We start from the raw sequence: 12,539 nt of genomic DNA on the forward strand, positions 1-12,539 counted from the left end.
CAGACAGAAGTGAAGCGTGCAGTTGGTGAGCCTTCTTTATTCCGAAAGGCCTATTTCGTTCAAAATTTTGATATTTATTTTGGTTTAGGTCCACTGGGGGCCTTGTCCCAGATTAAGACAGTTTTGTTTATTTTGTATGTATTAGAGATTTCTTAGACAGAAACAGATGTTGTTTAGATGTTGATGGGTCTTATTTCGTATTGATAAATATAATTCAGAGCATGACCATGATTCCGTATCATTTTATATTCCCGCATTTTTCCTTCATATTATATAAAAGTGTGTATGATTGCCAGATAGAGAAGCGCGCTCGGGCCTTCATGGTTCAGGATGCTCATCACCGCCAGGGCCCCGGTTCAGGTCGTGACATGTGTTCACCTCGATCATAGCAAGAAAAAACCTCCACAACTTTGTTTCCTAGGTATTCTTGCTTTTCTTGAATTTGTCCTGCAGAAGCCATGAGTTTTGCACTCCAGTTCTGTAAATCGATTAGTTGTAGCATGGATGGAGCCACCTATATCAAAGAGTAGTCAGTATACGAGTTTTGCACTACAGTTGTGTAACTCGATTGGTTGTAGCATGGACGGAGCCACCTATATCAAAGGGTAGTCAGCACACCCTTCATAGAAAACTCTTCTTGAATTCGTCCTGCTGAAGCCACGAGTTTTGCACTACAAATCTGTAGCTCAATTAGTTGTAGCATGGACGGAGCCACCTATTTCAAAGGGTAGTCAGCACACCCTTCGTTGAAAAATTGTGTTGTGTTGTGTAGGTATAAGTTCTATACAAAGAAGGAAAGAAAGAAAACAAAAAGAGTTTAAGAACTTTATAAAATCGGTTGACGACAATGGCAGATCTAGAATTTTCACTTAGGAAGTTGAAGAACAAAAATATAGTTCCTATGATTTGAACTTGGAACTTCTACCATGGTATTTGGAAAAACAACAACAAAATATCCAGTGAAATCCAGCAAGTGAGGTCTGGAAATGGTAGAGTGTACACAGGCCTCATCACTACCTCGTGGAGGTAGAGAGGCTGTTTTCGAAAGTATTTGGAAAAAACTAGAAAATTTGTACATGTCTAAATCCCTGATATTTTTTCAGAAAAATGTTGTATTGCATTCATATGAGTGAAGCTGAAATTAGTTCTGATGATTGACAAACAACTACAAAAGTCTGCAAGTCAAAAGTCTGATGTAACAACTCGAATTTCTCAACACAATTCTAACGGAGAATACAAGATAATAGTGAATAATACAAGGAAGAACGTAACTAGAAGGAGATGAGAGGATAACAGACTAAGCCAAAGCTTCAACATAATTGCATAACCCCTTCAATAAGCGACTGCCTCCATTTAACGTGCTTGCTTAACCCGGATCCCAGTGGAAATCCACACTATTGTTGGGTTGTAACTTCACCTCAGGCCAAAGTCCATCGTTCACTGTGTAAATACTTGCGTGGTCAACAAATCCCAGAACTCAGTTCATAACATCTGAAGTCTTTAATCCTTAGTAAACATCAGTCGGAATCAAAATCACTTCGACTAAGTTCACGTTCAGCTGTAGCAAAACGAACATAAAGAGTCAACTATAAACTTCGAAATTGTTTGAAATTTCAAAGGCAATTATTGTACACACCTGGATCGTTGTAAGAAAGAACATCCACAACTTTGCTTCCCAAGGATTCTAGCTCTTCTTGAACTCGTCTAGCAGAAGCCACGAGTTTTGCACTACAGTTCTGTAACTCAATTAGTTGTAGTGAGTAAATATCTGTGAACTCAACAGGGATCTCTTCCAAATGAAGGCAATATCTGATCATTTTGTTTCAGCTTCAGCTTTGGCAAATCAGATGACAATAGCAGTTCCATTGTTCTTATAAGAGATGCTTTACTCGCATACGCCATATCTATTCTCCGGCTTGCAAAATGCAACTACGACTTGAAAGCTGCAAGTTGTAGGAGGACGATAGTGTTAAAATAACGCGATTCACAAAGTTGCAAAGGCAGTGAGGTAAAAATTATGAAATCAGGCAACTTCAATCTGCACTATTCACTATCGTATCTGCTACAGACGTAATGTCTACTTCATATTCATGTCAGTATCACCTACTTTACTACACTTGATTTGACACTTCAGAAATATGAAGAATCAACTTCATCGGTTCAAGAAAACGTTGCACAGAGGGTGGAAGGGGAGCTGTATGATGTTCATAGGTTCTAGTTGCGAGAGTCAATACGACAAGGCGTTGGTTAAACGATAGCTGGCTAAAAAAGAGTCACAGAAGTGGTCAAAGTTGCGGAGAACTCCTGGCGTTCTATGAGTGGATAGATTGCATAAGCTTGCACACACCTCGACTAGTTCCACTAAGTACTTGCAACCTCCCACCAACACAGGTACCGGATAACTCTGTCCCCAAAGGCTTTGACATATAGGAAGAAATCGCCTAGTGTTTTTTGCCTTTCAATGGGATTTAAAACTAGACCTTAGGTTCTCGACTCACTTCATTGACCACCGGGCAAAACCCTCGAGTGGGTTCCAATGTTACTTCGATGGACTTAGACTGACGTGAGAGACCAGGATGTTACATTTGGAGCTGTCGACATTAATAGGTACTGCATATTTTTAAAGGATCCGAGCAACATAGGTTATAAAAGAAGTGCATTGATAAATACCAACGGTACTACGATAAATACTTTCAAGGAGAAAAATACACTAAAGACACATGAATATGAGTTTCAAACAACAAATTGATGAAGCATAAAAGAAAAGTGAAATTGTGTCTGCTATCAAGTTACACAAAATAAGTTGTATATATGAAAAAAAAAAAAGTTGACTTTAAAGAAATGGGATGACAACAACAAATTGACCTTGGGATTTGTGTCTATCAATGAAAATATAATATTATAGCCATCTGTTTTTTAACCTCTTCCCCTTGTATTTTACCACATAGTTACTGCCACAGGTAAAAAGCGACAGAGGCGTTGACTTAATTGACGAGATATTCAATTAAAAGATTGTCAGTTCAAGCCACCAAAGAGGAAAAAGTAGAGAACCATGGGTAGTATTACTAACAATTCTATTAACTCAAAAATATGTTACAATACAAATCCAGCCACATTATTACAATTTAGAGAAATCACATCTCCTTGGAAGCCACACATTGCTTGACTGAAATGAAATCCCAAAAGGGTCAGTAGAAGTTCGACGAGTCACATTATTCAGATGCAGATTTAGAGTGTGCTCAACCGAAGTCACTTCTTTCAACTTTAACTTCATGTGAACAAACACAGATATATGAAAATCATATAAAAGTGTGACAAACATTCTGAATCTGACTCTACTTAAGCATCTTGAGAGTATCATACAGGGATATATGTGATATAAACATATACAATAATTATTAAACCAATCAAACGAAATCATCATCCAGTTCTCACAATATAAATTGTTCCATGTAGGAGAAAAAGTACAGCACAATAACAATTAACAAGCTAGAAGACGTTCCAACATAAATTTATCGAATCAAACTCCCCATATTGAATAGAAACCGATTGAATGCTCTTGTTGCTTGTCCTTTCCTTGTCTTCTTTTTTCCAAAAGCTGCTCGAAGAATCCACGATACTTAGGACGAGCTCAAGTCTTCTTACTCAGGTATTACTATAACAAAATAAATTAGAAATATAAAATCTCCCATTTACAATCAAATCAACTCAAACTCCAAAAAATTTTAGTTTTCATGGCCAAATTTATTAGATTCAAAAGCTAATCTGGTAAAACTATAGATATACTTACATAGATCTGTGAAAGAATATGGGGTAAAGCTAAATAACTTTTGTGTATGACTTGACCTGTGGAAATGAGAAACAGAGTGTGACCTTGATAAATACTATAGATATACTTACTTGGATTGGAGATACGAACATCCACCGGGTTGTTTCCGAGGTCTTCTTGTTCTTGTTGAATTCGTGCAGCAGAGTCGCCAAGTTCGGGAAGACAACTTGTAAACTCAATCAGCTGTAGTGTATGGATTTCTGCAAACTCAATGGGTATCTCTTTCAAATTATGGCATTCTTTAAGCACAAGGCGCTCAAGAACAGGAAAATTGTCATTTGTGGCTTTCCAATACTTGAGATAATTATCTTTCATTAATAAAAGTTTCAATCGAGTAAATCCCTTAACATTTGGATACCATTCATTGCCAAGACAAGCATACGGCATCAGCTTCAACACTTCAAGGTTAGGCAACTCAGCTATGATGTCCAAGTACGACCAACTTAATGCAGTAAGTCTTAACTTCAGCTTCTTGAGCGTTGCTGGAAAAGCTTTTGCACTTGCTGGCAAATGGTGAAAGCTCAATGTTTCAAGTCGCTACAGATGGACAAGATTGTTGAGAAGCCCAGAGTCCAGAATTCTCACACATCCACGTCCCCTGATTCCTAATTTTTTGACATTCTGAATCCCCATTATAACCTCCTTCGTGCAACAACGTGGAGACAAGTAAGAAATAGTTTGTATGTTTGAAAAACCCATGTGACTCCATTTGTCAGCAGATCCACTTGGGCAATCTGGCAAATAAAATCAGGGCAGTTTAAGATGCCTTAATTGCATTAGTCCCCAAATTTCCTCAGGAAAAGTTATTAAAACTGATCGACCAATGAATTTCTGTGGCGCTTGAACAATGAATGTCTGCAGATTCCATAACCTACAAATTTCTGGAGGTATGTCAAAATCCACAGGGCAGAGCAATGATAGGTATCTCAACCAGATGAGGCTTAGTATCTGTACAGGGAAATTATCAATCTCTATGTTTCTCAACTCCAAGACTTTGAGTAATTTGAAATGAATAAGATTTGATTTGAGAGGAAAATAGGAATTCTTAAGACGAAAAGAGAAAATAGAACTGGTTCGTTTCAAGAGATCGTTGTTGTTATCATCTCTCAACTGACGATGTACAGGGGTAAGAAGAGCCCTATAAAGACCATTGGGACAATAATCAATTTTATCACCATTCACGCGTTTAAAGGGCTGCATTTTTTGCATACTGAGAGGTCCCCATTCTGAAACTGATTGGTCAAGCACAATGTCGTTCATGATAAAAATGTTCTCCCTTTGAATTTCTCTCACGCACAGGTCATATATTAGATCATGAACCCTACATGATCTAATTTTTGTTCCATCTAAACTTTTCTTGCAGACGAGGACTAGACATCTATCGACAAGCTCTTCCAAATACTTCTCAGCCTCTCCTTCCAAATCATTTTCCAACTTTAGGAACCCCTCAGCTATCCATGATCTCATCAAATTCTTCGCTGGTATCTCACTGTCTTCTCGAAAAATTCCAAAATGCAGTAGACAAGTCTTTTGATAGCTAGTCAAGTGATTGTAACTCAACCCAATCATACGTGAACATTGTTCGTCAAGATCATTTGTGAGAAATGACTTGACATCTTTAGCTACACTTTCCCAATCTTCTATTGCCCTTTTAGATTTGAGAAGTCCAGCAACCACGACAATAGTTAGTGGTAACCCGTGACATTCATCTGCGATTTGCTTCCCAACAGTCTCGAACTCATATGGTAATGCTTCACCGGAAAATGCTGCAGTTTTGAAAAGAATCCAACTCTCATCTTGATCCATAAAGCTCATACGCAAAGAAAGATTCTCTATACTAGCATAACAAGCTACTTCATCATTACGGGTAGTCAACAGTATTCGACTCCCTGCATTGTCTTCAGTTGGAAAGCATCATCTCACGCCATCCCACACTTCACAACTCCAGATATCATCCAAGACAATTAAGTACCTCTTTCTCTTTAAACTTTTCTGCAGTACGTTTGCTAGCTCTGCTTCACCCCTCGTGTCATCTATTTTGATCGTCGATCGCAAAAGGCCCAGCAAAATTTCCTTTCTGTTGTGCTGTTGAGATACAGTAGCCCAGGCACGAACATCAAAACGGCATAGAATTGATTCATGATTGTAAACTTCTTTCGCTAAGGTTGTTTTACCTATGCCTCCCATCCCGACAATCGGGATGACTTTGGGTTCGCCAGAGTAGCTTACAGTCAGATCTTCTAACAAGCGTTCCTTTTGATCATCACGTCCAACCATATTGTTGCTAACATTCAGAATATCGTTTGTTGAACTTGAAAATTCATGAACCAATGATTCCTTTGATATTTCTTTCCCTTTATCCTGAAGCTCTGTCGACTCATTCCAGATACGATCCATGTCCTTTGCTACTTTTTGCAGGCTTTCACGAAACTTTCGACACACCTTTTTTTTCTGTCTTTTATTTACTCCCAGTACAGTTTCTGTTAGTCTCAGTTGAATTCTGTATTCAACAGCACTTGCAACTTCTTTTACCTCTACTTCAAAATCCGTCATTTCTCCGAAAACTTTGTTTTTCTCAAAGTTCTTGACAAATACTTCCAGGGAACTAACTTTTTCACGAAGAGCGCAAAGTTCTTCTCTGTGATCACAGATTAGAGATTGCATCGGCGAATTGGATGTCAAGAGCGATTCTATTGTTCTCATAAGAGAAGCCACACCTGCATGAGCCATATCTACTGTATTCTCACTTGTTTCCTTTGTGGTTATGACCTGAAAGCTGCGGCTTGCAAGAGGTCAATGGTATTACAAATAACGAGATACACAAATTTGCAGAAAAGGCACGCATAAACTAAATAAGATCAGGTAATGCATTTGCCTTAATCATAGCTATTACAGGGTAACAGTGAGTTCAGTACCAAACTCAGTAGCTTTAGCTCATTTAATGCGTAAAAATAATTTAATTCCCAGTAAGCAAAAAAGATTGTGGTTCAAAACTCCGCTTCGCTTACTTAGGCAGTGTTTTCTATGTTGCTGGGACGACTCTTTAAAAAAGTTGCCACAACCGTGTCAGATCCTTAGAAAAATGCACAACTTTTGAAGGATACAACACGTAATCAACGTTATTTTTGAGGAGCTCGAGCAACATAACTATATACATAGTACAAAGAGCCACTAACCTTTTAGCTTTAAAACTTTAATTAAATGAGAGAATAATTAAGGGAAATTAACCTTTCAATGGCAGATCATACAGCTTCAAAATCACTGAAAGACATATTTGAGAAAAGGATAAAAGAAATGACAATATTATGAGTAACAGTAATCAAATGTGTAAAGAACAAAAGATAAGAGTACCTAACCAAGATAAAATTTGAGTGGCTGAAATGATATCCGCAGAATTTATCAGCCCAAACAGTCCCTTAACTTTACATAGTAGGTTCACTTAGGTCCCTATAATATAATGTTGAACATAAATGGTCCTTTATCTCTGCCAAAAAAAAAAAAGATGCACTTTGGAAAAAATGTTGTGCTTTATACACATAGTGGGATCTGGAGAGGGTAGAATATACGCAAAACCTTATCGTTATGTCAGAGGTAGAGACGATGTTTCCGATAGACCCTTTCCTAAAGATAAACAGTTCGAAGCAGTCGAGAAATAGATGCCCCTTATTTAAGATATAGAGAAATTACATCTCCTTGAAAGCTAAAGAATAATGCTAAAACATAGTAATTAAAATTTAAACAGTAAGAACTATGATGAAATCTTTGAACTTCAATCTTTATTAGTAATTGCTTTTAAAACTAAAACAAGAGAATCACCATATAAATGCACATCTCCATTCATTTAATAAATAACGTTACCAAATAAAATGAGTGCGTGTTAACCATTGTGAGCTCGTGAACTCAAAAATTTAGTAATGCCCAACTGAGTAATATTACTAAAAATTCTATCAACTCAAAAATATGTTACAATACGAAAGAGGTCACATCTCCTTGGAAGTCACACATTGCTTGAAGCCGATCAGGTAATTTATTAGTCTTTATCATGTTTAAGGAGCATTTGGCCTCTTTATATGATCTCCATCAATCCTCACCTCTTCAGCTAGCTTTTGGGTTGAGTTAGACCTAAGGTCCATCAGTGTTGTTAATCAGTGTCACAGAGCAGCTAACGAGTCGCACTGCATTCCATGTTGCTATGCCGTTGCTAAATGGTCCTTACTGACAGGGACAAAGCCTGACTTAATGCTACCTAAACGATCGTTGAAAGGCTTAAGAGAGGTCAGGGAGGACAAATCAAAGAGAAGAGTGGTTCGTAGATCAGTATAACCTTCAGCGTGAAGTGGTCGGGTGTTGGGCAATTAGTGAAGTGTACAGCAGTACACTAAGTGATGAGCCGTACACAGCGGTTAGTTAGGAGCAGTTAGTTAAGCTAACTTAATTCATCAACTTTTAGGAAGATTCTAGAAGAGCTCTTGTCTATATATAGAGGATTAGGTAGTAGCAGTTATTGATCTCCTCCTCTGTATTCAATCTACTCTGCATCTTATGATCAGAAAATATTTTCTTCAGTTTGAGCTCGTTATTTGCCAGTTAACCTCTTGCATTGAAGAGATTTAACATCGGGTTCACTCCTACTCGAGGAAGGCATTTGATGTATTCGGCAAAAATCAGTAGCTTTTTCGTATTTAGTATGTGAAAATATTTAACTCCCATAAAACGATTACGGTTCAGAACCATAGACTAAAAATCCTGGCTCCGCTTTGCTTACTTAGTAATGTTTTCTTAGGATGATATTTGGATCATACAGACTTGTACTATATATCTAAGTTGCTGGAACTCTTTAAAAAGGTTGTCACACCTGTGTCTAATTCTCAAAAAATGCAGGTATTTATAGCCATCAAGTACCTCTTACAAAAGGAAGCAATGATTCATCGGAAAGGTGTATCCCTTTATGTTTAGTAAGGCTTTACACTAATGTAATTTACACCACAAAGTGATTAATTTTGACATACAGCAAAGACATTTGTGCCTTCCAATTTTCAAGAAAACATTCTCCACAGAGACGTATAAATAAATGCCTTGGTAGAAAAACGCAATCTTAGCGCTCATTCGTTTGACTGCATATGTTGAGTTCAGTCACACAGAATTTGAAAGGTCAGAGGTCTTAGCAAAGGATTTGGAATGGTTTAGGCAGCTGAGTTCAGTCACACAGGATTAGAAAGGTCAGAGGTCTTAGCAAAGGATTTGGAATGGTTTAGGCAACATGGTCATGCCATGCCGGTGTCAAGAATGGACCTTGGGCCTAACTCAAACTAAAAAGCTAGCTCAGGGCTTGTGGTTCGTTATCAGTACCTATTTTAGAGCGATATAACCTCCTTGTCCGCCTCTCAATGTCCGGGTCTTTCCCCAGAGGTGAGGATTACCCAAGTTTATATAAGCAAACTACCAGTCCATTCCCTAACCAATGTGGGACTTTTTACCCACTTTAACACCCTCCTCACGCCCAGGCCCAACTGGCCTAACTCAATTCCAAAAGCTAGCTCTTCCCATCAGACAAAGATATTCATCCCCATGACTGGGGTGCTGAAAGCGGCTAAAGACTGGGGCTGCAACATTGACCCAGAGACGAAGGAGCCACCAATCTCTGTACCGCCGCAATACTCAATTATTGGTTTATATTCAGCAAACTATCAGTCCATTCCCCTACCAATGGTTGACTTTTTACCCACTCACACCCCCCACGCCCAGGCCCACCTGGCATTGGCGCGTGGACCGGGAGCCCAAAACGGAGATGGATCTGGCTCTGATACCATGTCAAGAACATTCTTGGGCCTAACTCAACCTCAAAAGCTAGCTCAAGAGGTGAGGATTACCCAAGTCTATATAAGCAAACTACTAGTCCATTCCCCAACCAATGTGGGACTTTTTACCCACTCTAACACCCAGAACCATCAACTCCTGGCATAAGCTATGCTCGTTACTTAGAGGAGCTATCAGAAAAGGATCCTCAAGCATTTATTTTCCATTTTTACAACACCTACTTTGCACATTCAGCTGGAGGTCGCATGATAGGCAGAAAGGTTAGTAATGTCGTCTTTGAATTTTTTAGTATTATTATACATTTTACTTCTGATACTGTGATATATAAAGCTAGATTTTCATCATAGAAATATGGAATGAGCGAAATTCGAAGTTATTTTTAAGTCATAATTTGAAGGGTATCTGAGGACACCCAAGGGTGTGGTTTAGTAGTCAATGTAGTGGGAGGAGAAATATGATGAGGTTTAAATCCGAGCAGTGGCAAAAAAATAAAAAACACTAGGCGGTTCATTCCGTTTACCTAAGCGTTGCTAGGTAGAGTTACCCCATATCTGTGCTGGTGAGAGTTAGCAGATACTCAGTGGAATAGCCAAAGTGAGCACAAGCTAGACTCCGAACCACCATCGTAAATCTTTTTCTTTTTGAAGGGTATCCTAGGCAACTTCATGTGGAGAACATGGTTCAGTAAACTCAATTGTTACGCCATAGTTTCACATGGATGTGAGGGTGTATAGTTTAGTTCATACCACAACATTACGCTTCTGTCACAAACAACTTAGTTCATAGGTCTTAGAATTTTCTGAATTACATTTTTCACCTTCTTACCATATTGCCGTTCGACCCCTTTTACTCGTTAGTACTTCAACTTTGATGGTAGTTGAAATATTACTAGTTCATGTCATTATGATCACTTAGTTTGTTGAAATTATGATAACAGTAGCAAGCAAACTAAACAACATTGTAAAAATGAAAATTTCAGTATTCATCAGTGTTAAAAATGTCCGGCAGACGATAAATTCAGATTAGAAGAAATGTAACATGGAGTACTCCTAAACTGCCAATACAAATTCCTTCGTTAAACTAGTGCTGTCGTAGAGGCCCTATTGCATTGTTTCTTTTCCTTCGTAGACCTACGAACATTAAAGGAAAAAAGGTAACCATTTACTGTCCACAATCTTGCTTCTTCTTGCTTTATAGGTAGCTGAAAAGATACTAGACAAGAAAGAGCTGGAATTCTACAAATGGGACGGCGAACTTTCTCTGCTGCTGCAGAATGTTATAGATAAGCTGAACAAAGTTGCAGAAGTATAATCCTTCATCCCCTCTTTACAATTTTTCGACTGTTTAAAACTATTATCGTATTCTTTCACCTAAGTTGTTATTAACGACTTTACATGATCCATTTTCATTGATGCTTTTGCTCAGAACTGGACTAGAGAGGAGAAGAACCATTGTCTGGAAGAGACAGAGAAGTCATTCGAGTTCTCCGGGGCCATCCTCTGATTGATATTCTCTTGATGCACAACTTTACGCTTTGTTTCCTTGTTAACTTGTACATCATGGATGGTCGAAACCTGCAAATTTCTGTGAATAGTTGTGTTTCTTTTCACGTTTAATTCTGTCTATGGTGAACAAGAACTTGATTCTTAACTATGGGCTATCCAGCCTCATAGAATCTTCATTGAAGGTGTAAAAGTTGAAAACGGACGTTTTCTATGTTGCTTGTACTCTCCAAAAAAGATGCCGTAGCCGTGTCAAATCCTTCAAAAATGAACCACTTTTGAAGGATATGATACGCATATCTGGCCCATTAGTATTATCTATGATAGCCGGGTTCACAACAAGAAGTTCTGTGTACACTACTGATTGTGTTCACCTGGATCATTGTAAGTACGAACCCCACAGCTTTGTTTCCTTTGTATTCTTGTTCTTCTTGAATTCGTCCAGCAGAAGCCACTAGTTTTGAACTACAGTTCTGTAACTCGATTAGCTGTAGCATGGACGGAACCACCTATATCAAAGGGTAGTCAGCACACCCTTCGTCGAAAAATTTTGTTGTGTAGTTACCTAGTATAAGTTCTACACAAAGAATAAACATATAGTTACCGATGATTTGAACTTGGAACAACAACAACAGCAACATACCCAGTGACATCCCACAAGTGAGGTCTGGAAAAGGTAGAGTGTACACAAACTTTATCACTACCTCGTGGAGGTAGAGAGGCTGTTTTCGAAAGTATTTGGAAAAGACTAGCAAATTTGTACATGTCTAAATCCTTGATAAACAAGTTATTTTTTGAGAAAACTGTTGTATTCCATTCATATGAGTGAAACTGAAATTAGTTCTGATGATTGACAAGCAACTACACAAGTCTACAAATCAAAAGCCTGATGTATCAATCTCTATGTGTCTCAACTCCAAGACTTTGAGTAATTTGATATGAATAAGCTCTGATTAGAGAACAGAATAAATTGAATCATAAAGACCAAAAGAAAAATTAGAATGGGTTCGTTTCAAAAGATGGTTGTTGTCATGATCTTTCAACTGACGATGCACAGGGGTTAGAAGAGCCCTATAAAGACCATAGAGATATATCAAAAAGATGATTGTTCGAATCTTTTTATTTTTATATCTTTTTGACTATATTATATGTATTTTTTTAAAAAATAATTAATTTCTATATGGGATATAGACACAACACGCTTCATGGACTCTATAAAACCAAATAACATAATACATTTACATTTATGAAAAAAGGTAGGGTGATGAACTAGCATCAGTAGTCTATAACAGTATCAAATTGTTAATCCATTGTTTCCGTTTACATTACAGGTTATTCTGAACATCGAACAACCAATTAAGATCGTAATTATCATCATGTTTTGCAGCATC

At 37.9% G+C, this 12,539-nt stretch overlaps 2 pseudogenes; one reads left to right on the plus strand and one right to left on the minus strand.

The window, feature by feature from the left end:
• Positions 1-3,291: 3,291 nt before the first annotated feature.
• LOC107840997 lies at positions 3,292-6,701 on the minus strand (annotated as a pseudogene).
• Positions 6,702-8,704: 2,003 nt separating this feature from the next.
• Positions 8,705-11,164, plus strand: LOC107841132 (annotated as a pseudogene).
• Positions 11,165-12,539: the final 1,375 nt, after the last annotated feature.

This window comes from Capsicum annuum, chromosome 9, assembly GCF_002878395.1.
Source record: "Capsicum annuum cultivar UCD-10X-F1 chromosome 9, UCD10Xv1.1, whole genome shotgun sequence".
Lineage (NCBI taxonomy): Eukaryota > Viridiplantae > Streptophyta > Magnoliopsida > Solanales > Solanaceae > Capsicum > Capsicum annuum.